Source organism: Lissotriton helveticus, chromosome 2_1 (genome assembly GCF_964261635.1).
Source record: "Lissotriton helveticus chromosome 2_1, aLisHel1.1, whole genome shotgun sequence".
Taxonomy (NCBI): Eukaryota; Metazoa; Chordata; class Amphibia; order Caudata; family Salamandridae; genus Lissotriton; species Lissotriton helveticus.
Window position 1 is genome coordinate 1,853,318,413 of NC_136059.1, and position 25,054 is coordinate 1,853,343,466.

A 25,054-nucleotide genomic window follows, 5' to 3' on the forward strand; every position below is an offset into this window, starting at 1 on the left:
CATGCGAGTAGACACCAATAATCCTACTATTGTCAATTTATCGGATGGACAACTCACTGCTGTGGAATTCACTTTGTTTCAGAAAGGTTTAACATTTTTCCCCACTCAGGAATGTGACTATAAACAGAGGTTGATTGATCTGTATCGATTAAAAAAAAAAACTTGGAGAAGTTTTGGCAACAATTACATTTAATTAGTAATGAATTTAGGTAGACTGACTGTTTAGCTAATCTTGAGTACAAATTTATAAGGCCAGGTACTTAAAGAACAGTTTGTCGGTCATACGTACGGATCGAAAAACTATTTTTTATTTAATTTTTCTCTTTATTACCAATGGTTGAGATTTGTTAATCTATATTTTTTTTCACATCTATTGATTCTTTGCATTCATTAGGAGACATAAGTCCAAAGGGTTTGTTGCCAATGAATTATATTTGGAAATCACTTTGATATACTTGTGATAAAAATCACCAATTTGCATGTTACAAAATGGCTGCCAAAGTTGCCACAAGAATAATGGCATTTATGTGCTACGTCTTTTTTCAATATTGCGAGCAGCCCATTGTCTAATGAATTCAGTTTGTGGTTGTAAGGGGATTGCTCATGACAATTCACTGACAGTGATGAAGGCCAGGGGACCGAAACACGTTTGTCAGTTTTTTGCATCATTGTTTGCACAAGGAATAAAGTGACAAGTTTTAATGCCTGGAGTGCTCAGCAATTTTTTTTTGGATGTTGCAGTGTTGGCAGTGTTGGCAGAGTCTGTCCTCGCGAGCTGAGGCACCCGCTGTGATCAGAGCAGTGGCTGTTGCAGAAAATTCCAGTGGAATATATATATATATATCCACGTAATTTACAGAATGTTGAATCCTTCCTGCCTACAATGTACCAGATAGATTTGTGACCTTAAAATCAGAAGTATGAGACCCCAGCAATAGCAGAAGTTCAGTCCTTGCAAGACAATTATTCAAACACATAGCCACCAAGATTGTAATGGAGTATACTGGCTCATTCACTCAAATGCGGGCCCATAGGATTAAAAAAACAGGCAAAATCTCTGTCTCATTTTACTTGGCATAGAGCCACAGGATCAATATTACTAGTGTGATTTATCCCACAGGGAAAACCCACAATATATACCACATCCACTGAGGTTTGTTGTTTAAGCTGCAAGTTCACCATCCAATGGGGCACCACCATGAGAAGAAAACCTCAACACTTCACAGACCTTTGTTGGCCAAAGAGCCTCACCTTCATCCTGTGACCTGTACTCATCCAAACCTGGATGGCGAAATATCTTCTTGAAAGTCAACCCAAAAAAAGACTGACAGCATTCCACTATTCTCAAAACTCACCAACCATTTTGATAAAACTTTTCTCTAAGAGCTTAACATTACCAGAGGCTCACCGTTGCTATCATCCACAGTAACCTAATTTGATTCCCCACTTGATTCCTCACTCCACACGATTCTTTTTACAAAACAGTGACCAGAGATGCCAACTTCCATGTACAGGCCCTCATAATAATTAAAGTGCTGCAGTCTCCTACACACCAAAAGCCTAAGGATTTGCGAAAATCACGTACTATTTATCTGGTCAATTAGTCTCCTCTAAGGATTAGGGCATTTGGTTCTTTAAATAACTGTTCCTCATTAAGAATAACTTTATTTGTTGTTGAAATGTAAAGCAGCCATACACTAGTCTATTGCCTCAGAGCTATACAAAACGATTAAATAAAGAAATTAAATAAAGGCATCATTAAAAAATGATGGTCAGCTAACGCCCACACTAATATGCCCCCTTTACTAGTTAAGTGCTACAGTTTGAACCCTGTGCAAACGTGTTTGAACACGGAATGAATTAAAAGTTGTGTAATAATTATCACATCTTCTCAGTTTTCCCCTGGTAAATACCGCCAGGTCAAACCTAGCTAACTTTATGGAGGGAAAAGGCCTGGAAAAAGGCAAAACGTGCGACATTTGGGGGTAGATTCCGATTCTGGAAAAAAAACGTCCGTACGATTTGTATCCCGAGCCCTCTCCATACGAATTGTACCCGTCCGTCCGAGTCGCGTAGTACGATCCGTATTCCGTGAATCCGTTCGAATCGTCGTGATCCGTACGTATTGCAAGGCTGAAACTATGAACCGTACGACTCGTACACATGCAGTACGACTCGTACACATGCCGTACGACCCGACAAGTACGATCCAGACCGGGGTATGAGGAGGCGATTCGTACGGTCCACGTCAGGTAAGGGCGAGTCGTACGGAAAAGCACACAAACACATACACACCGTATGGTCCGTACACCTCATGATCACAGGGGTACGAACCGTACCCCTACGATCATGGGGTGTACGCACCGTACCCCATGTACGCTGGGTGTATGCACCGTACCCCATGTACGCTGGGTGTACGCACCGTACCCCATGTACGCTGGGTGTACGCAGCGTACCCCATGTTCGCTGGGTGTACGCACTCTACCCCTGCAATCATGGGGGTATGCACCGTACCTGGGGGGGGGCCTTCCGTACCTGTTTCGGCGCAAACTCTGCTTTTACGGCTGTTTTCAGCTCCCATACAAAAAGGGTCGTACGGTGCGTACCAGACACGTATCGTACTTGCTGGGTCGTAAAAAACTGCCGCAAACCGTACACATGTCGCATACAGCGGGTTCCGAGGGATAATCGTACGGAGATTAGGGTTGTATGGTTTCTGTACGACTCGTAAGGAGTACGGCTCGTGGTATGAATCGTACTTCGTCGTACATACGGGGGACATTGCAGGGTACGATTCGTACGGGAAAAACGCTCCGAACGGCTATTCGGAGCGGTTTTTCCCGAATTGGAATCAGCCCCTTGGTGTGTTAAAAACAGTTACCCCGTGTTATGTCCTTTTTCCTTTTATATATCTCACCCTATTGTGACAAACTCAAAATGAGGATCTAAGTCTTTATGCTGGTGAAACCCCACCACTGCAGACCCAAGCCTTCCCACTTGAGGTGCCAAGAAGTCAAGTAATTAGCTAAACTACAGGAAATGCCTGACATAACATAACATAGCATATTATATTGATTTAATTTACTAACCTTTGACTTGAGATATTTCATGTGCTTCTTCTCGTCATATGTTGCATTTCTTATACTCAATGCATTGGGATAATCTCTTTCAAGTGGTATCAATGTGGAGCGCCCTAACACCTTTTTTAAGGTAGAGAGATTCTATATATAAAAGCAAAGAGTACATTACAAATAATATAACAGAACAAATGACAATCAAATGCAGCACAAAGCTACGGAACACAACACAAAACATGCTCATAATATAACTATTGCTACCCATTACAAGCCTGATAATGTTCAATAGCATGCAGAATGACCCATCTAAACTGTAGCATATGTTACAACTGTTATATATTGCATATAGTTTGAAAATTGTGGCACATCAATATTTTTAAATTGCCACTCAGGATAGATCCCTCCACTTGTCCTGAAATATGTGAGTATTGCATTCTGAATCCTAGATTTACAAAGCAGAGTGCTCCTTTAAAATAATTTGTGGCACAATACAACTTTATTGACTCTCCTTCTTCTGTGGTATAATAGTCATCCCTAATGATAACAACTTGTGTTGTCATAAAAAGTAATGGCCCTTACATGTTGTGTGATACAACCTAAAGACACAAAAACGTAAGTTCTATATATTTAGCAGCTTCTAAGATTGGTCTATGTTTACATGCACACTTGAAACTGTTGCAATTTTACATCAAAATAGAGGCCATGCCAGCAAAGCAGAACCTTCATTTCCTCTTGCATTCTGTTTTCTCTCTCCTGCTGATCCTTTCTTGCAGCCATACATCACAAACTGGTCCTTTCCTTTCATGAAAACCAACAAATCAGACACTCAGCTAAAATCACGATAACCTTCTTCTGGAGAAGATGACAGATGACTAGGGCAACATCTTAGCATCTTGAGTAAGCTTCTTACTCAAGGAGTTGAATTTGGGATAGTGCTTCAGGGCGATTTTCTTTGGCACAGAACAGAGCGGTAACATCTGACTCTCAAACACTGCAGACAGTGACCAATCATTCAATCACTTCATCTACTGAGACCCTGACTAGAGAAACCACAGATCTAGTGTGAAACTCTAGTAATGGCCAGAGCACATTTTTCCCCATTAACAGACCTCTTCAAGGCAGAAGAAAACCGAGAGCCACACTACAGGTACATTGTACATATCACATCAGACAAACGAATGATACAAATGGGGCAAATTTTGGATGCTGACAAAATCAGAAATGGCTAACCGTGGGCAAAGATATCAGCCTTCATTCATCTGTGGCACCCTATCTGCCTTCATGCTTAGATTTGGCCTGATGTCTTTAGGGAGCCCTGAACATCACATGATCTTTAACTATGATGACATTACATTAACGAAAGTGGCATCATGTGAAGCTTGACACTAAGTTTTGGCATATGAAATTACATTTGAGAACTGAATGTAAAATTATAAAAAATAATCTAAGACAGACTACTGGCTAGTGCCATGATTCCTTGTGAGTCCTTCCTTGTTTGATGCATTAAGGACTGCCACGCTGCGAGTATGCTATCTACATGGCTGGTATTATATTGCCAAGGCCGGTGAAAATACATTGAAAAATCAGCTAGCAGTAGCATATTTTGAAATCTATATATAAAAATATATAATAATATAATTTTTCGTGTTTTGACAAATTTTTATTCATTAGAATTACGCATTGATTTATGGTACCAGCAGTGTATATCTGGACACTACTGGCAAGGAGGACCCATTGCGTCGTGGAACCCCAGCGTACATTTCATCCATTCTGGCGGGTGTCGATCTATTCCCGTGGTACCAGGGTTTTACAATCACCTTGAGTCAGTGGCGTATTTAGATGCAGTGTTCCATGCATGATACATGTTGTTCAGCATGGACCTGTCTCGTCGTCACTGTGTGATACACTTATAGGTGTGGCTTCTTTCTTCTCTTTCTTCTTTCTCTCTCTCTTTTTCCGGAATTTGGGTTGCACATTCTCAACTCTCCTTTTTTATCGCATGTCTGGTTGTTGTGTGTAATTGCCAACAAGTAGGGTGTCAATAAATATGACACCTTCTGTATTACATCTTATTTTGCTCGTTCTCCTAATTTTTTCTTTCTAATATTTTGTTGTGGTTACGGTTAATATGAACACAAGTTTTAGCTAATAGCATTTGTGTCTGAATTAGCTACAAGATACAACAGCTCATGGACTATATATGATATTTATTTTCCAGCCTTGAAAAAGTCTGAATACAGATGTGTACAGACGAAACACGTATCGGCTTCAATAACTGCTGGAATCGGTTTTACATGAATAAATGAGCTCTTCCAATGGATGAGATTCGTGGATGATCCTTGAAAATCTATACATGATCTGAATAGGATATACTCGCCTGTGGACTAAAGAATTGTAGCACATTTTGTCAGGACATATATACATTTGATATATGCTTTTTTGAATTCATTGTGACTAGGAAGGGTGGGCTACAACTGTGCTTTTAGAGATGTTAAAGTGCATGTTCTTGTAACCGGCCAATAGCACCGTATGGTAGTAGGTACTCTCAGTTATTAAGGCACCCCGATATTTTACATTGTGGAACTTTACTCACACTTAGACTAGTTATTTGTTAGACTGTTCTTTCTTCTTGATGTGTGTTTTTTCCCTATAGGGAATGCTACTACCAATTGCTTGTTTTAGAAAACTGTTAATAACGTTATAGGGATCTGTATGTAATGAATCCAATGAGCCCTCATCAGCATAGCATCACATACCACAATACGCTGTGATAATTTGCTATCTCAATTTACTCCACTGCTGCATTAATGTCACTGCTGGCACTGATAATAAGAACAAAGATGGTTTATGTGATACAGCCCTATGTGCATCAATCCAAGGTTGAAGAAATATGTCACCCCATTTATCAGACCGCCTGCATATTGGATTCGTCTTAGCTAATTAAAGCAAAATCCATACTAATATTATAAAGAGAGAGCCCAAACCTTTGAGGCGGGTAATCTCAGTAACCACAGCACTAATCACAACACCCAATACAGCGTTGAAAAGGGAAGTTGCAGCAGAAGGACATCGGCTATGCAGACGGATAAAAAAATGTATAAAAAAAATTGCAAAAAACTACATCATCCAGAAGGCGGAGGGCCAAAATAACATCAAACAGGAAATGATGTAATAATATGACTCACTATATAGAGTATGAGAGCCTGGAGCCAAAGTGATCGTGAACAAGGGATATGCTATCCCGAAACACGTAGATTTGTGCCTGCCTGCTTAAGAAACTCCACGCTGTGAGGATTAAATAAAAAAAGCACATAAGTGAAGACAAACGCGAGTTTGTCCCATTTTTCTCCCAGCTGGGGGAATTGGCTGTGGATTTAAATGCGGCGTGGTTCTGCCGCGGGGATTTACAAACCGGCGAGAGAGCGCTGCAAATTCTGGCGAAAAGGAACCGAGGGGTATCAATATATATATATATATATATATATATCAGTTAACTCTCCCCCGAATTCACAATGAGCGTGAAAGAAAGAGTGCGGACCACATGGGCTCAAATCTGCTGCAATTTTTAATGTTAACCCTTTTACGATGCAGCGCCAGCCATGACGCGTTTCGTCCCACCAGGGGACTTGATATATATCCATACTAATATTATAAAGAGTGAGCCCAAACCCTTGAGGCGGGTAATCTCAGTAACCACAGCACCAATCACAACACCCAATACAGCGTTGGAAAGGGCAGTTGCAGCAGAAGGACATAGGCTAGGCAGACGGCCACCATATACATTTAAAAGGTAAAAGAACCGTGCCAGCAAAGTGGTCCCTTGTGGGCATGTCTGCGTTCTGCTGGGGGCGTGACAAACGCTGGGGGCCTGTGGTACGTTCCGCCCTTCATGCCATGTGAGTCGTAATTGCACTGCATCAAGGGGCACGCTGGGGCTGTGACAATCGCAGTGGGCGTTTGTCCGCGCTGTGGGCATGTGTCTGCCCTTCATGCCATGTGAAGCGCCTATTACGCAATTGCGCCGCATCTAGGGGCACGCTGGGGGCGTGACAAACGCTGGGGGTGTGTTCCGCACTTAATGCCATGTGGGTCGTACATTAATCAGATCGTCTGCTGTGGCCGTGTGCTGGGGCATCACAAAGGCATTCACCTCAAAGCATGGTAAGTAACCATTCACAAGACTCCCTTCGGGGACTGCCCGTTGTCTCACACATACAGGGGGTGCCGAATGCAGTGTGTGCCCTGGCCTGGTTGCGTCTGAAAGGGCCGAACGCAGTGTGTGGCTTGGCCTGGGTGCGTCTACAAAGCACTCTGGCCGAAGAGCATCAGTATGGGTCATAAAAAAATAAGAACAGCAGGAAACAATCATTCAAGACTCACACAACTCTAATTGTTAGACGGTCGCCGCTGGCCCTCAAGGCGGGGCACACGCGATTGAGCGTGTCTGCGGGGACAATTACTGCAGCCTCTCATGTGCGCTGTTACTGAACTATCACATTAAACCAAATTACACGCGCCTGCTAACATCAGCCAGGGCTGTAGCCGGGCTCAGGCGCCGGATCACTAGACTAATTACATGCGCCTGCTAACATGAACCAGGGCTGCAGCTAGGCCTCAAGCGGGGGGACATGCGCCTGCTAACATCAACCAGGGCTGCAGCTGGGCCTCAAGCGGGGGAACACGCAAATGACCGTATCTGAATACACACATAACACACATTCTATTTTATACCCGGACAACGTCGGGATGGGCTGCTAGTACTATTATAAAAACGCAAAGCAACTTCCAATATCAAAACAGACACCAGTCAGATTGCTATTGTTATATCCATAAAGTATCTCTTCTTTACAGTAGGTTTTTTTTCCCTGACACCACGCCAGTTTATATCGTTAGAGCTCCATTTCCCATGGCTGGACTGGCCTTTTATTCTATTGAGCATTTTTCCGGTGGGCATCAGCCATTGCAGGCCAGTTCCTCATTCACCAAATAAATTGCAGGAGAAACAAGGAGCCATTAAAAAAGAGAGAGAGAGGAGAGGGTGTGAGAGATCAGAGAGGGAGGAGAGAGTAAAATGATTAGATGTAAAGAGAGAGATAGACAAAGGGAGGAAGATAGCAGGGCGAGTTTGATCATATTTTCCAGGGCTGCTTTTGGTTTCCAGTCACTCACTACCACTTAGGAGTAAAGTTGATATTAAGCTTTTCCATGCGTCGGGTGGCTCCCGTCCGTCCGATGTCACGGTGGGTGTGTGCGGAGGATGGCCCCCGGCCATCCGATCTGTGCACGCATCTGATATGGCCGCACCACGGCGGAATGACCACCGCGGCGAAGCGGTTAAAATATTTGCATGGCAAATTTGCTCAAACTAACAAAAACATTACAGAAGTTATATAATCAAGCTACCTTTATCATATCCTAGGATTTCAACACCGATCTAAGTCACTGCAGCAAAAAGGGGGCAATCACCTCAGCAGAATTAAACTATGAATGCAGCTGGAAAAAGTGGGTTTAAGGCTCCTGGTAACACAAAGGAGGACATGCCTGAGTCAATCACCTATCTTAGTGGCAGAAAAAGTTCAACAATAGAACACTTGCTGATAAACAGAGCAGCCCTATCCCTTGTGTGTCAATTTCAAATTGTTCCCCCATCACGGACAGTGACCACTTCCTTTATTGCCTTCAAATACCTTGCAAGAGCAACCAGCTGACTCCAAAAAATGGCGTAATCTCTGCCCCAGTTACTTATAACCTAAGAAGATTAAAATTGCGCGGTCCGGGGATGAAGAAGTTGATGGAAGAGGTTTACCAATGCGGCAGACACATCAAGGAATTAAAAAGAGCAATAGAAATTGAGGAAGAAGCAAAAACCAAAGCTGACAATCGTGAGTAAGCATGACCAAACATAACTTCGACTCAACTCACAAAATGTCCTGTCAGAACACAACCACTTATAAATGTAGAGAGAACCAACAAAAAAGTTGGTCCAAGAAGGCAACACTGTTATAGTGGAGGGCTATGCAACCTAAAGTCTCAAATTGCAAGAGTAACAAAAAGAGTAGAAAGGAGATAAACACAGGGAAAAGGGTGGGCAAAACCACAATATAACCTTTGAGGTTGCAATATCAAAAAAACAGCTGGAGAGCAATAAGAAGTTACCAGGGGGGAGGAGCCAAGCTCGCGTCCGAGATGGCCGCGTTTTAGCTCGGCTCCGTCTACTTTCCTGTTCGGAACATAAATCCTGCCTTTATCCTGCCCCGGGAAGAAAATTTTTTGCTGCGCTGTGGATCTAAGACGATTTACAGGCACTTACCGTCTGCTCCGGTTGTCTCTGGGTGCCGTGGATCCGGAATTGTGCCCTCGCTCGCTTCGGGGCCTTCGGAGCGGGCTGGCCTGAGTTTCCGCGGCGGCGCCCGGACGGGGCGGAGCGCTATGGCCGGCCCTTGATGGCGCAGTGGGTTCGGCCGACGAGGCGGCTGTGCAGATAGGCCGGTTGCGGCTTTCTGGCCTGGTCCGGCGGTCCCGCGGCCTGGGGTGGAGGTGCTGCCTTCCGTTGACGGGGATGACCGTATATGTGGCTTGTCCCCCCCCTTTGTTCTCCGGTCCGGCCATTTTGAGTCCCTCCGCCCGGACTCGGAGAACGGGGCCGGTGGCAATGGGGGGGCCGGCGATCCTCCTTCTTCTGGTGGCCCCCCTTCCTGCTCTGGACTTGCCTTTGCTGATGGTTGGCTGAACCCCGTTTGCCTTGCTGCGGCCCGGACGGGGGTCGGGGATCGCTGCGTCCCCGCCGGGCTTCCAAGATGGCGGCCAACCCTGTATATCTCAGCCGTGCCGAGATGGGCGGCGGTGGCCCACTGTCTGGCGCAGAAGCCGGATACTGTAAAGGTGTTCCTACACTTGCCGACATCCTCGCCGCCCTGCGCTCCTGGGGTGCTCCTGTGACCGAACCCACCGTTACCCTGGAGGAGGCTCGTTTCGCTGGGCCGTCTGAGCCCCCCCTTGCATGTGCGGCTCCGTCACTGCTGGGTACGGCTAGAACTGTCCTGGAAATCATGGACCCGGTGGCTGCCGTTTCTGTGGATGTGCGGGGTTCCGCTACCCTTCATCGTGCTGTGTCCTCACCTGTGCTGTGGGTCGGTGGGCCGGGTCCTGTCCGGACCGATCTCGATGGTTCTTCCTGTCCTTCATCGCCTCGAATGGCCGACCGTATATCCTGTGCTGACTCCGCTGGGTCGGTTTTCCTCAGATTGTCTACGGAACTGTGCCTGCTTTGTGTCCAGTGGTCTCTGCCTGTTCCGGATCCTCCGAGTTGTACTCGAAACATCTTATGCGGATTGACATTTGATCTCCCTGTTCTCTGCCTCCTGTTCCTCGTGGTCCGGTTCTTTGTGAGGCGAACTGCTACAGAATTGGAAAAACAAGGACAGGGATGAGACGAACTTGCCTTTGTGGACTGTTGTCTTGTAATGGTTGGATGATCGGCCTGTAACGGTATGACCATGTCGGCTTTTTGTCGTGTTTCTGGAATGTATCCTTAGAACTTTTGTCTTCCCGAGGGCTCTGTTGTTTTGGACGGGAGGGTGGGAGCCGACGATTCTTCTGATGGCCCTCTCCCGTGTTCTTTCCTCCCTTATCCCTTCTTTTCCCCCTTTTTGTCTTTATGGTTCCGTCTTGACTCTACTCTTCTATATTTCGGGTTCTGATTAGGGCGACAGGCACGCTGCTGGGGGGTAGGCCATAGCCTTCTGCAGGGGTGCAGGGTGGGCTTGCGGGGTGGGGGGGGGTCTGTCCTTTTTTGGGGGGGTTTTTTCCCCCCCCATTTTTCTCCCTTTTTTGGTTCTATGGCTCTTATGTGTCCTCTTTTTCGGGACGCGGTCTCAGCATGTATCCCCCTGGGGGGTTATTTTTGATGCACGGGCCTTTCGATCTTATTGTGACTTTGGTTCACTACGTAGTTTTGCTCCGGTTGCTACCGGTTCCGTATATTGATTTGTGGTTCCTGCTTCGTTTGCCACGGGGCGCATGCTTGAGGCGGCGTTCTACTCTTCACCTTTTGTCCCTTTCTCCCCTTTTCCCTCCCTTCCTCCCCCCTTTTGTGGAGGGGTTTTGTCCTTTTCCCCTGGGTTGTGTGACGGAGGGCTTTATATGATAAGCTTTTTTCAGTTCTGTTTGTTGTGATATGTTCCTGCAGTGGTGGGTGGGCGCTGGACGGCGGGCGCCATTGCTTCTTACGGTGGGACTCCCATCCTGCCTTTACCGATACGTCTTTGTCATTGTTGCTTTATCCTGTATATTATACTGCTGCTTGTTCGCGGCCCACCACGGCCCTCCGAGACTTACTACCTGTCTTTATTCTGTTATTCCCGTTCTTGTATTAGAAAATCAACCTTCTCGTATCCTGCTCCTGCTGGTTGCTCTATGGCTTTTAGCCTTTACTTCCTGTATGGTTTGTTGTGATATTCTGTATGTGCTTCTGTACTGTTGACTATGTTCCTTACTTGTGGTGGCCGGCCCGCCGGGTTGTAGGCCCGTATTTGTGAGCATTCTCTGTACAATAAAGGTTTTAAAAAAATAAAAATAAATAAATAAAAAAAAAGAAGTTACCAGGAACTTTGAAACAAATTCTTATTGTCCAGCAGGCACCCAAACAGCAAAACATTCTGGCAAGTGGTGAATGGGTTTTCATCTGGAAAGGCCAGAAATCAAAATGCATGAATTGATGTGGTTTCCTGGGAAACCCATATCTGTGCTATGTACGCAGAGCCAGTCACATACAGAGAGGAGGAAACTCACACGTTTAAATTCTATAGGCACAGCCAGCCTCTTCAAATTACGGCATCTAGGTGAATGTGGATAAGTCTGAGAATTCCAAAAGAAACCATCAGAACTATGAGGATTCAGTTGTGGACATAGAACAACCAGCAAGCTATTGAAGAAATTGAAGCCCAAAGGAACCGCAGGCCCAAACGATCACCGAGACGCCTTCTTCAAATGAGATTTAATACACTGGACCCAATATTTAGCACCTCTTTTTAAGTGCTTCTACTGCACCAACCTTATTCCAGAGTCATGGAAAGGCAACATCTTCCAACCTATCTATAAAAACGGAAACCTAGCCTTGCCAACCAACTACAGGCTCATTGCTTTTATCGACGCAGATGTAAAACATTATACATCTTTACTCCAGCATTTACAAGCATCGGCAGATGAAAAGACCTGAAACCACAAATACAAACAGGTTTCAGACCAGACATGGGGAAACTAATGTCCCAATGTCTTGTTTGGCTAGTAAGCATAATTGTGGTTATTTGTTAGCAAGACTAGTGGACCTCTCTTGCATAGCGGGTCTTGAAAGTGCTTGCTCACAGTCGATGCACAGTGCAGCCCTGAATTAACTATACCAAAAGATAGATTATTGTCTGGTACAGAAACTCAAGTAATACAAACAAATGTCTCTTTTATTCGCATTTCACGGTATTCTCTTCATAAAACATTAATCTTAGCACATGAAGCAATGCGTTTCTTAGTTGAAAAAATGCTTGGATGTCCAAATTTATCGCTCACAATCACATTGCTACATTGTCCCATTTTTGCACACACACGTGCAAAGAACATAAGAGAATTTTTTTTAAAACGAAGACCTATTGAAACACATAACTTCAAAGGAATGAGAAGATGCCACAACTGTGGACAATGTAGCAATGTGATTGTGAGCGATAAATTTGGACATCCAAGGACTGGACAACAAATCAAAGTCAAACATAGCGCAGACTGTAATACCACAGGGATCATTTATGCCATACGTTGCCCATGTGGTTTGGTATATGTAGGGAGAACAGTTAGGAAGACCAAGACACGCATTATTGAACACAAAAGTACAATACGGAACAAACATTTATCATCTAGCCTAGCGAACCATTGGTTGAAGGAATCACGCACCATACCTTAGTTAAGGTTTACGGTCTTAGAAGTAGTTGAAATGCACATGGGTAAAGACCATACCTTACTTTCTCGCAGGGAAACGTTTTGGATTAAATTCCTTGGCACAATGAATCCTGGGGTCTTAATGACCAGTATGAGTTACTGTGTTTCATATAAACAGTGGAGCAGAAACACGAACATATCAAAATTAAAAAAAATCATATTCTGATATCTGACATTGATTTTTTAATGTAAAGGATTAGCACACTTTTTAAACTCTTGAGTAATCTTGTTCTTCTGTTATTTTTCTTCCTCGTCAACTATACTCACATTTGCAATAATTTTTCTGACATCAAATCTACACACTTTTATTTCTGAAACACTACTCTGCTGCGCGTGTACAGCTGTCGCGGAGGTCGAAGGTTTGTGCACGTTAAAACCTTGAAAAAATGTTTTTTCAGTTGTTCAAAGCTCGCATTAAAACGAGCGCGAGGTAATCACCGGATGTCGACACCGGAAGCACTAGAGACGGCAGAGGTCAGTACGAGCAGAGGTCGCGGGTAGAGAAAGGTAGGCGTTTCGGTGAACACTGTGAATATGGGCATACATTTTGGCAGTGTAGACTGCCCGTTGTCTCACACATACTGGGGGTGCCGAATGCAGTGTGTGCCCTGGCCTGGTTGCGTCTGAAAGGGCCGAACGCAGTGTGTGGCTTGGCCTGGGTGCGTCTACAAAGCACTCTGGCCGAAGAGCATCAGTATGGGTCATAAAAAAATAAGAACAGCAGGAAACAATCATTCAAGACTCACACAACTCTAATTGTTAGACGGTCGCCGCTGGCCCTCAAGGCGGGGCACACGCGATTGAGCGTGTCTGCGGGGACAATTACTGCAGCCTCTCATGTGCGCTGTTACTGAACTATCACATTAAACCAAATTACACGCGCCTGCTAACATCAGCCAGGGCTGTAGCCGGGCTCAGGCGCCGGATCACTAGACTAATTACATGCGCCTGCTAACATGAACCAGGGCTGCAGCTAGGCCTCAAGCGGGGGGACATGCGCCTGCTAACATCAACCAGGGCTGCAGCTGGGCCTCAAGCGGGGAACACGCAAATGACCGTATCTGAATACACACATTACACATATTCTATTTTATACCCGGACAACGTCGGGATGGGCTGCTAGTACTATTATAAAAACGCAAAGCAACTTCCAATATCAAAACAGACACCAGTCAGATTGCTATTGTTATATCCATAAAGTATCTCTTCTTTACAGTAGGTTTTTTTTCCCTGACACCACGCCAGTTTATATCGTTAGAGCTCCATTTCCCATGGCTGGACTGGCCTTTTATTCTATTGAGCATTTTTCCGGTGGGCATCAGCCATTGCAGGCCAGTTCCTCATTCACCAAATAAATTGCAGGAGAAACAAGGAGCCATTAAAAAAGAGAGAGAGAGGAGAGGGTGTGAGAGATCAGAGAGGGAGGAGAGAGTAAAATGATTAGATGTAAAGAGAGAGATAGACAAAGGGAGGAAGATAGCAGGGCGAGTTTGATCATATTTTCCAGGGCTGCTTTTGGTTTCCAGTCACTCACTACCACTTAGGAGTAAAGTTGATATTAAGCTTTTCCATGCGTCGGGTGGCTCCCGTCCGTCCGATGTCACGGTGGGTGGGTGCGGAGGATGGCCCCCGGCCATCCGATCTGTGCACGCATCTGATATGGCCGCACCACGGCGGAATGACCACCGCGGCGAAGCGGTTAAGATATTTGCATGGCAAATTTGCTCAAACTAACAAAAACATTACAGAAGTTATATAATCAAGCTACCTTTATCATATCCTAGGATTTCAACACCGATCTAAGTCACTGCAGCAAAAAGGGGGCAATCACCTCAGCAGAATTAAACTATGAATGCAGCTGGAAAAAGTGGGTTTAAGGCTCCTGGTAACACAAAGGAGGACATGCCTGAGTCAATCACCTATCTTAGTGGCAGAAAAAGTTCAACAATAGAACACTTGCTGATAAACAGAGCAGCCCTATCCCATGTGTGTCAATTTCAAATTGTTCCCCCATCACGGACAGTGACCACTTCCTTTATTGCCTTCAAATACCTTGCAAGAGCAACCAGCTGACTCAAAAAAATGGCGTAATCTCTGCCCCAGTTACTTATAACCTAAGAAGATTAAAATTGCGCGGTCCGGGGATGAAGAAGTTGATGGAAGAGGTTTACCAATGCGGCAGACACATCAAGGAATTAAAAAGAGCAATAGAAATTGAGGAAGAAGCAAAAACCAAAGCTGACAATCGTGAGTAAGCATGACCAAACATAACTTCGACTCAACTCACAAAATGTCCTGTCAGAACACAACCACTTATAAATGTAGAGAGAACCAACAAAAAAGTTGGTCCAAGAAGGCAACACTGTTATAGTAGAGGGCTATGCAACCTAAAGTCTCAAATTGCAAGAGTAACAAAAAGAGTAGAAAGGAGATAAACACAGGGAAGAGGGTGGGCAAAACCACAATATAACCTTTGAGGTTGCAATATCAAAAAAACAGCTGGAGAGCAATAAGAAGTTACCAGGGGGGAGGAGCCAAGCTCGCGTCCGAGATGGCCGCGTTTTAGCTCGGCTCCGTCTACTTTCCTGTTCGGAACATAAATCCTGCCTTTATCCTGCTCCGGGAAGAACATTTTTTGCTGCGCTGTGGATCTAAGACGATTTACAGGCACTTACCGTCTGCTCCGGTTGTCTCTGGGTGCCGTGGATCCGGAATTGTGCCCTCGCTTGCTTCGGGGCCTTCGGAGCGGGCTGGCCTGAGTTTCCTCGGCGGCGCCCGGACGGGGCGGAGCGCTATGGCCGGCCCTTGATGGCGCAGTGGGTTCGGCCGACGAGGCGGCTGTGCAGATAGGCCGGTTGCGGCTTTCTGGCCTGGTCCGGCGGTCCCGCGGCCTGGGGTGGAGGCGCTGCCTTCCGTTGACGGGGCTGACCGTATATGTGGCTTGTCCCCCCCCCTTTGTTCTCCGGTCCGGCCATTTTGAGTCCCTCCGCCCGGACTCGGAGAACGGGCCGGTGGCATTGGGGGGCCGGCGATCCTCCTTCTTCTGGTGGCCCCCCTTCCTGCTCTGGACTTGCCTCTGCTGATGGTTGGCTGAACCCCGTTTGCCTTGCTGCGGCCCGGACGGGGGTCGGGGATCGCTGCGTCCCCGCCGGGCTTCCAAGATGGCGGCCAACCCTGTATATCTCAGCCGTGCCGAGATGGGCGGCGGTGGCCCACTGTCTGGCGCAGAAGCCGGATACTGTAAAGGTGTTCCTACACTTGCCGACATCCTCGCCGCCCTGCGCTCCTGGGGTGCTCCTGTGACCGCACCCGCTGTTACCCTGGAGGAGGCTCGTTTCGCTGGGCCGTCTGAGCCCCCCCTTGCGTGTGCGGCTCCGTCACTGCTGGGTACGGCTAGAACTGTCCTGGAAATCATGGACCCGGTGGCTGCCGTTTCTGTGGATGTGCGGGGTTCCGCTGCCCTTCATCGTGCTGTGTCCTCACCTGTGCTGTGGGTCGGTGGGCCGGGTCCTGTCCGGACCGATCTCGATGGTTCTTCCTGTCCTTCATCGCCTCGAATGGCCGACCGTATATCCTGTGCTGACTCCGCTGGGTCGGTTTTCCTCAGATTGTCTACGGAACTGTGCCTGCTTTGTGTCCAGTGGTCTCTGCCTGTTCCGGATCCTCCGAGTTGTACTCGAAACATCTTATGCGGATTGACATTTGATCTCCCTGTTCTCTGCCTCCTGTTCCTCGTGGTCCGGTTCTTTGTGAGGCGAACTGCTACAGAATTGGAAAAACAAGGACAGGGATGAGACGAACTTGCCTTTGTGGACTGTTGTCTTGTAATGGTTGGATGATCGGCCTGTAACGGTATGACCATGTCGGCTTTTTGTCGTGTTTCTGGAATGTATCCTTAGAACTTTTGTCTTCCCGAGGGCTCTGTTGTTTCGGACGGGAGGGTGGGAGCCGACGATTCTTCTGATGGCCCTCTCCCGTGTTCTTTCCTCCCTTATCCCTTCTTTTCCCCCTTTTTGTCTTTATGGTTCCGTCTTGACTCTACTCTTCTATATTTTGGGTTCTGATTAGGGCGACAGGCACGCTGCTGGGGGGTAGGCCATAGCCTTCTGCAGGGGTGCAGGGTGGGCTTGCGGGGTGGGGGGGGTCTGTCCTTTTTTGGGGTTTTTTTTCCCCCCCCCCCCATTTTTCTCCCTTTTTTGGTTCCATGGCTCTTATGTGTCCTCTTTTTCGGGACGCGGTCTCAGCATGTATCCCCCTGGGGGGTCATTTTTGATGCACGGGCCTTTCGATCTTATTGTGACTTTGGTTCACTACGTAGTTTTGCTCCGGTTGCTACCGGTTCCGTATATTGATTTGTGGTTTCCTGCTTCGTTTGCCACGGGGCGCATGCTTGAGGCGGCGTTCTACTCTTCACCTTTTGTCCCTTTCTCCCCTTTTCCCTCCCTTCCTCCCCCCTTTTGTGGAGGGGTTTTGTCCTTTTCCCCTGGGTTGTGTGACGGAGGCCTTTATATGATAAGCTTTTTTCAGTTCTGTTTGTTGTGATATGTTCCTGCAGTGGTGGGTGGGCGCTGGACGGCGGGCGCCATTGCTTCTTACGGTGGGACTCCCATCCTGCCTTTACCGATACGTCTTTGTCATTGTTGCTTTATCCTGTATATTATACTGCTGCTTGTTCGCGGCCCACCACGGCCCTCCGAGACTTACTACCTGTCTTTATTCTGTTATTCCCGTTCTTGTATTAGAAAATCAACCTTCTCGTATCCTGCTCCTGCTGGTTGCTCTATGGCTTTTAGCCTTTACTTCCTGTATGGTTTGTTGTGATATTCTGTATGTGCTTCTGTACTGTTGACTATGTTCCTTACTTGTGGTGGCCGGCCCGCCGGGTTGTAGGCCCGTATTTGTGAGCATTCTCTGTACAATAAAGGTTTAAAAAAAAAAAAAAAAAGAAGTTACCAGGAACTTTGAAACAAATTCTTATTGTCCAGCAGGCACCCAAACAGCAAAACATTCTGGCAAGTGGTGAATGGGTTTTCATCTGGAAAGGCTAGAAATCAAAATGCATGAATTGATGTGGTTTCCTGGGAAACCCATATCTGTGCTATGTACGCAGAGCCAGTCACATACAGAGAGGAGGAAACTCACACGTTTAAATTCTATAGGCACAGCCAGCCTCTTCAAATTACGGCATCTAGGTGAATGTGGATAAGTCTGAGAATTCCAAAAGAAACCATCAGAACTATGAGGATTCAGTTGTGGACATAGAACAACCAGCAAGCTATTGAAGAAATTGAAGCCCAAAGGAACCGCAGGCCCAAACGATCACCGAGACGCCTTCTTCAAATGAGATTTAATACACTGGACCCAATATTTAGCACCTCTTTTTAAGTGCTTCTACTGCACCAACCTTATTCCAGAGTCATGGAAAGGCAACATCTTCCAACCTATCTATAAAAACGGAAACCTAGCCTTGCCAACCAACTACAGGCTCATTGCTTTTATCGACGCAGATGTAAAACATTATACATCTTTACTCCAGCATTTACAAGCATCGGCAGATGAAAAGACCTGATACCACAAATACAAACAGTTTTCAGACCAGACATGGGGAAACTAATGTCCCAATGTATTGTTTGGCTAGTAAGCATAATTGTGGTTATTTGTTAGCAAGACTAGTGGACCTCTCTTGCATAGCGGGTCTTGAAAGTGCTTGCTCACAGTCGATGCACAGTGCAGCCCTGAATTAACTATACCAAAAGATAGATTATTGTCTGGTACAGAAACTCAAGTAATACAAACAAATGTCTCTTTTATTCGCATTTCACGGTATTCTCTTCATAAAACATTAATCTTAGCACATGAAGGAATGCGTTTCTTAGTTGAAAAAATGCTTGGATGTCCAAATTTATCGCTCACAATCACATTGCTACATTGTCCCATTTTTGCACACACACGTGCGAAGAACATAAGAGAATTTTTTTTAAAACGAAGACCTATTGAAACACATAACTTCAAAGGAATGAGAAGATGCCACAACTGTGGACAATGTAGCAATGTGATTGTGAGCGATAAATTTGGACATCCAAGGACTGGACAACAAATCAAAGTCAAACATAGCGCAGACTGTAATACCACAGGGATCATTTATGCCATACGTTGCCCATGTGGTTTGGTATATGTAGGGAGAACAGTTAGGAAGACCAAGACACGCATTATTGAACACAAAAGTACAATACGGAACAAACATTTATCATCTAGCCTAGCGAACCATTGGTTGAAGGAATCACACACCATACCTTAGTTAAGGTTTACGGTCTTAGAAGTAGTTGAAATGCACATGGGTAAAGACCATACCTTACTTTCTCGTAGGGAAACGTTTTGGATTAAATTCCTTGGCACAATGAATCCTGGGGTCTTAATGACCAGTATGAGTTACTGTGTTTCATATAAACAGTGGAGCAGAAACACGAACATATCAAAATTAAAAAAATTCATATTCTGATATCTGACATTGATTTTTTAATGTAAAGGATTAGCACACTTTTTAAACTCTTGAGTAATCTTGTTCTTCTGTTATTTTTCTTCCTCGTCAACTATACTCACATTTGCAATAATTTTTCTGACATCAAATCTACACACTTTTATTTCTGAAACACTACTCTGCTGCGCGTGTACAGCTGTCGCGGAGGTCGAAGGTTTGTGCACGTTAAAACCTTGAAAAAATGTTTTTTCAGTTGTTCAAAGCTCGCATTAAAACGAGCGCGAGGTAATCACCGGATGTCGACACCGGAAGCACTAGAGACGGCAGAGGTCAGTACGAGCAGAGGTCGCGGGTAGAGAAAGGTAGGCGTTTCGGTGAACACTGTGAATATGGGCATACATTTTGGCAGTGTAGATTGTTCATGGCTATTTTCGGTGTTTTCTGACCCTTGCAGTTTAACTGATTGGGAGGTAAAAAAACACGGATTAAAAGCTCGGCGAAGGAACTTGATTGTCGAACGACACAGGATTTGGAGAGGGGTAAGTGCATGTCGGTTTGAGCTATGAGATACGCTCAGTAGTGATTAACATAGAGCAAATTACATAGCGGGGATATTATGTTTATTTCAGACCACTGAGTTTTATGGAGTACATTTGAACGACGGAAGGGCAAGTCAGCGACTACTCTAAAGAAAGGAGTAAGAACTATTTTCACTGTGTTCAAGTTTAACTTCATTAAAGCATAAGGAGTAAATGGAGTTATTGTAGTTTCAGCTGACACACGTCTTATACAGAATTCCCTCGGGTAAGATGGTGAAATAAGGGCTCTTTTACATGAGGTTTTATTTTGAGGCATTCAGTTGTGCACTGGGGCTTAACAATGTTTGGGTGAGATCACACCACCATTAAGCTACGTCGCGAGTTACACATGATCACGTGGGATAATCCCAGTTCAGTCTATTGATGTTATAGCGGTTCTTTACAGCTTTCAATCACATTCTATCACTTTCCTTCACATTCTTTCACTCATGTACTAATTCTATTCAAACTTATGTACAGTAAGAGAAGCAAAAAGTAATACAAGTATATTTACTTTGTAGTGCCCCATCACGGAACTAAAATAAAAGAAATGAAGAATATAAAAATTGTATAATCATTTTGTATAATCATTTTGTACCCCTGAAGAAGGGTTCTACGGAATCCGAAATGCATTGGGTTGTTTTCTTTATTTAAAAATACACTTTTGTGAAAATTATTGTTTGTTACTTACAAATGTATATGCTTCAACATTTCCATGTGCAATTTGTTTGATGACTGTTCAAGAAGTCTGTTTTTAATTGAATGGTTTTAAAACAATTGAAAAAATTGTATTTCATTTTGATCAAATCAGTGAGTAGCATGATTACTTCAGGAATCTTACTTATAAAAAAGACTTGAAATTGTTACACTTCAACAGAAACCTTAGGGACACAAAGGTTGAGCACCCTGCAGGCCTGGTCGGTTCTGGGCCTAGTCAGTGAAGTATTTGTGCAACACACACACAAAATCCACAATGGGACCACCACAAAAAGACTCCGCACAGCTTTAGAAAAATAGAGAATATTTATCTGAGTAAATCAAGACCAAAATAACTAGATTCCAATCAGTAGAATCTGTATTACAAAGTTTTAAAGAATAAATGCAAAAATAAGGCTTAGAAGTCACTAGTGGTCAATAGGTTACTTGCGGTCACAATGGTCCATTTCAAATCCCAAGTTCAGGCCGACCACTATGGAGTGCAGGCCCATGAGGCACATGCAGGCCCAGCTGAAAAAGTAACTTGGATGGAGCAAGCATTGACATCAAGAAAACGCTACATCAGTTTCGATTCAGGCACTGGGTTCCCACGTCATCGTCGACCTCCATAAGGATGAAGTCACTGCATTGTCGATACGCCACGAAGTGTGTCATCATAGGGGCATGCAGGCTGTGAAACTGCTGTCATCTAAAAGCCTCTGCATTGGTGTCGAAGAGTGGTGTGTCAGTTCTGACTGGCCCAGTGGTGACGATGCATATGTTATGTAGCAAAATAGATACAGAATCCCCGGGGCACCTCATGCAAGGGTAGGACTCACAGATGACAGAGTCCAGCAGCACCAGCAAAATTGCAGGAAGACTGTAGTTTCCACTAATCAGTAGGAACTGCGCGTGTACAGACGACAAAACTTAGGATGGTGCCAGACTGGTTCCATGAAGCACCGTAAGATATGTTGTCCCTTGGACCAGATAGCTTGCAGTGCCACTGTTACCCCCCCTAACCTGGACAGGGAGCAAACAGTTCTGGCAACCACTGAACATGACAACCCTATTCTCTCGGAAACCATGGTGATAGACTTAGTACTTTTCACTCAGTCACTCATGCTCTCTTTTGCAGAAATCTTAGAATCAAGTGATACAGAAAACATTATGCCATGAAGTCTCAAATACAGACTATCTATATCAGAAATAAGTCTAAGTCTCAAATGAACTGCAAAATTAAGAGAACGGACAGCACACCCTGTAAAAAAATCAGAAGTCTCCCTCTCACCCCCTCATAAATAATCCTTGCCTAAAAAATTGGCTGAACGAACAGATTCAGCATGGTATGATCCTATGCATCAACCCTCTGGTGAATCAGAGTAATCCATGCAAACAGCATTATATGTTAGCACTGTCCCATTTTCTAAGAAAGTATCTTTTATTTCCACATCTCTATCACCCCGCAATGTTTTCAAACAAAATATACATTAAACAAAAGCTTTTCATAAATGAACAAGATCGAACTGAGCTATGGAAACACAGCAGAAGGACCTTGAGAAAATGTTACAAAAGGAACACCAGAATGTTAATTCAGAGCAAAACAGGAAGGTTTCATTGACTTGTCTTTGTTCTGCAGAGCTTTATGGAAAGAAGATACGCAGAGGAACCTGATGGAAAGGGATAAATGCAGGAGTGAAAAGGGAGACAACAGCACCATTCATGTTATCCAATATGGAGTTTTTCACCAAAATGTGGCATAACTAAATCCTATTAACTAACACGCTTCTCAATCTCACATTAAACTCATTTTAACTGCAATCATATTAATTCAGCATTTACCATTTGGATCAGACATAAAATCATTAACATTTTCTATTATTTGTCACAAAAAATATGAACTGTAAAAAAACTCTAACACAGTCACAAGGTTTAGCTTACCTCAGCGACAGTGGTGGCTCCTCGAGGGAGTGCTGTGGGCAGTAGGGTGGGGCGGAGGAGGGGCAGGATGGGAGGTAGTAAACTCCGGCATTCGGCCGAACCGAGTTAAGTACATAAAAAAACTAATTATATTGCGCGCGCTGCAGCCCAATCGGTGGTGCAGCGCTTGCAATGTAATTCATTTTATTTATTTATTCATGTACTTAATTCAATTCAGCCGTATGCCAGAGTTTACTACCTCCCACCATGCCCCTCCCCCACCCCGCCTCACTACCGTCCAGCACTCCCTCGTTGAGCCGCCACCGTGCAGGAATGATGATGACTACCATGCTCTGCTGCAGAGGAATGAAACAAAAAGAAAAAAAAAGGACATACCTGAAACAGCCGGCAGCCGTCTCTCCTCCGTCCTCGTCCTCTTCCTTCTTCCTGTCCGGGCAGACAGCAGGAAGCTCCGGGGCACACAGGCTCCCCTGAGCCAATCACAATGCTGCAATGTAATGTTGTGATTGGTATGAGCACTGTTGTTCAGCACTCAGACAGTAACAGGGAGTCTGTGCATGTTCCTCACTAGGCTCTGTAAGCCAGGTGAGGAAACATGCAAAGTGCGCAGGAACTGTTTAGTCGGCCCAAGAGGGTTAGCCAAACAGTACATGCGCACTCAGGGAGTGCAGTGCACACCACTCCTCCCCTGCTCTGGTCAGCTCCACCACACCACTGACTATTGTAGGAAAAATAAAATGATAGTGCCAATATGTTATTATCATTTTATTTTACCTTTTGAGCACTGGGGCGACTCTCCTCCACCTTAGCGTAGGAGGAGCCATTGAAATGATATCCTGCTAAGGGATTAGATTGGACTCCGTCACTCACTGCAACCTGGTAAAAGTCCATAACCACCATGTGTCCATGCTCCATTATTCTAGGAAGGAGTATACAGCTGAGGAATGGATATTACATTAAGTATGAGTGGCAGACGTCAGCACTGGAGCTAAAGTCTAGGCAAGTTGTGTGATGGATTGTTGATGACTGAAGAGGCAATGCCCTCAACTAAGCTGTCTGCCAACTAGAAGAAGGCAAAATTCAACAGGTGTATCATGAGATGCCTCAACAAGAACCATCAACTCAGCCTCGATCACTAGGTTCAGATTAACCCAGAGGAGACCATAGCAGGGGGCACACAGGTGATTGATAACTGTCACTGTCCCTGGACAAGTGTCAAGGAAGTTCGACACACTAAGATTGTTATGCTCATCATATTCTTCAGTGGCCTCCTCCTGTTGGGTGACGTGACTTTGGACTGCAGGACCCCTGTATTATTTCCTGGCTGTGTGAAAATGCTCCTATTGGTGGGGTATATGCATGTAGATTGGGGTGCTGTTTCACAACTGCTGTATAGGAGACACGTTTGTGGATGTCAGCTTTGCCCTTATATGATATTGTACTTTTTATGAAAAACATACATTATCATTGATAGTACATGCTGAAATCTGGGCTCGTCAAATGTTCCCAGCTCTATTGCAGGGAAGGTTATGTTACCTCTATTTTCTTCTGCTGGCATTTATCCAAACTTGAATTGGGTACCTCAGTCTAAGTGGCCCGACAATTGGTGTGATATTTATCGCACCTCATAGAATGCAACTCCACTTAAGCAGAAATTATCAGGTGTGATAAACACCACCCACTTATGAGTTTTTGGCAAATGACATGCAGATTTTGGTGCTTGCAGGACTAAAATCACATGCGTCCCATAAATAGTAGGCAAACACAATGAGATGATGGACGGAGCGCTGAAACTTTCCAGACACTCACCCCAGTCACAGATCTGGGTTGAATCGTTCCAGCTCAGTTCAGACCCAACTATTCATTTGTTTTACTTTCTCCCTGAGGCGGAAGCCGGGGGCTCTTTGCCTAATCTTGTGCACTAATCTCGCAGTGATTTACAATAGCGTGTTAGAAATTCAAGCTGTGATTTACAATAGCGTGTTAGAAATTCAAGCTGAGATTTACAATTGCGTGTTTTAAATACTGTAAATATCTTAATTTGCCTGTTTTAAATATCGCGCTCACCTTGGAGCGAGAGTAACGTCGCCTCGAGGTCCCACACAGGCTCCTGTAGCCCACAGTCCTCAGCGCTGTGTCTCACGCGCTGACACCTCACTTCACCCACCTCAGCAGCCATCTTGAGCAAGGCAAGGGTGGCGGTGTAGTCTTTGAACCCCTCCCACCCTCCTCCCACTTCCTCATGTATAAGGGCACTAGCTTTTCCCGTCCGCGCAGCGGGCGCGCCAAAGGCAAGCCCGTCT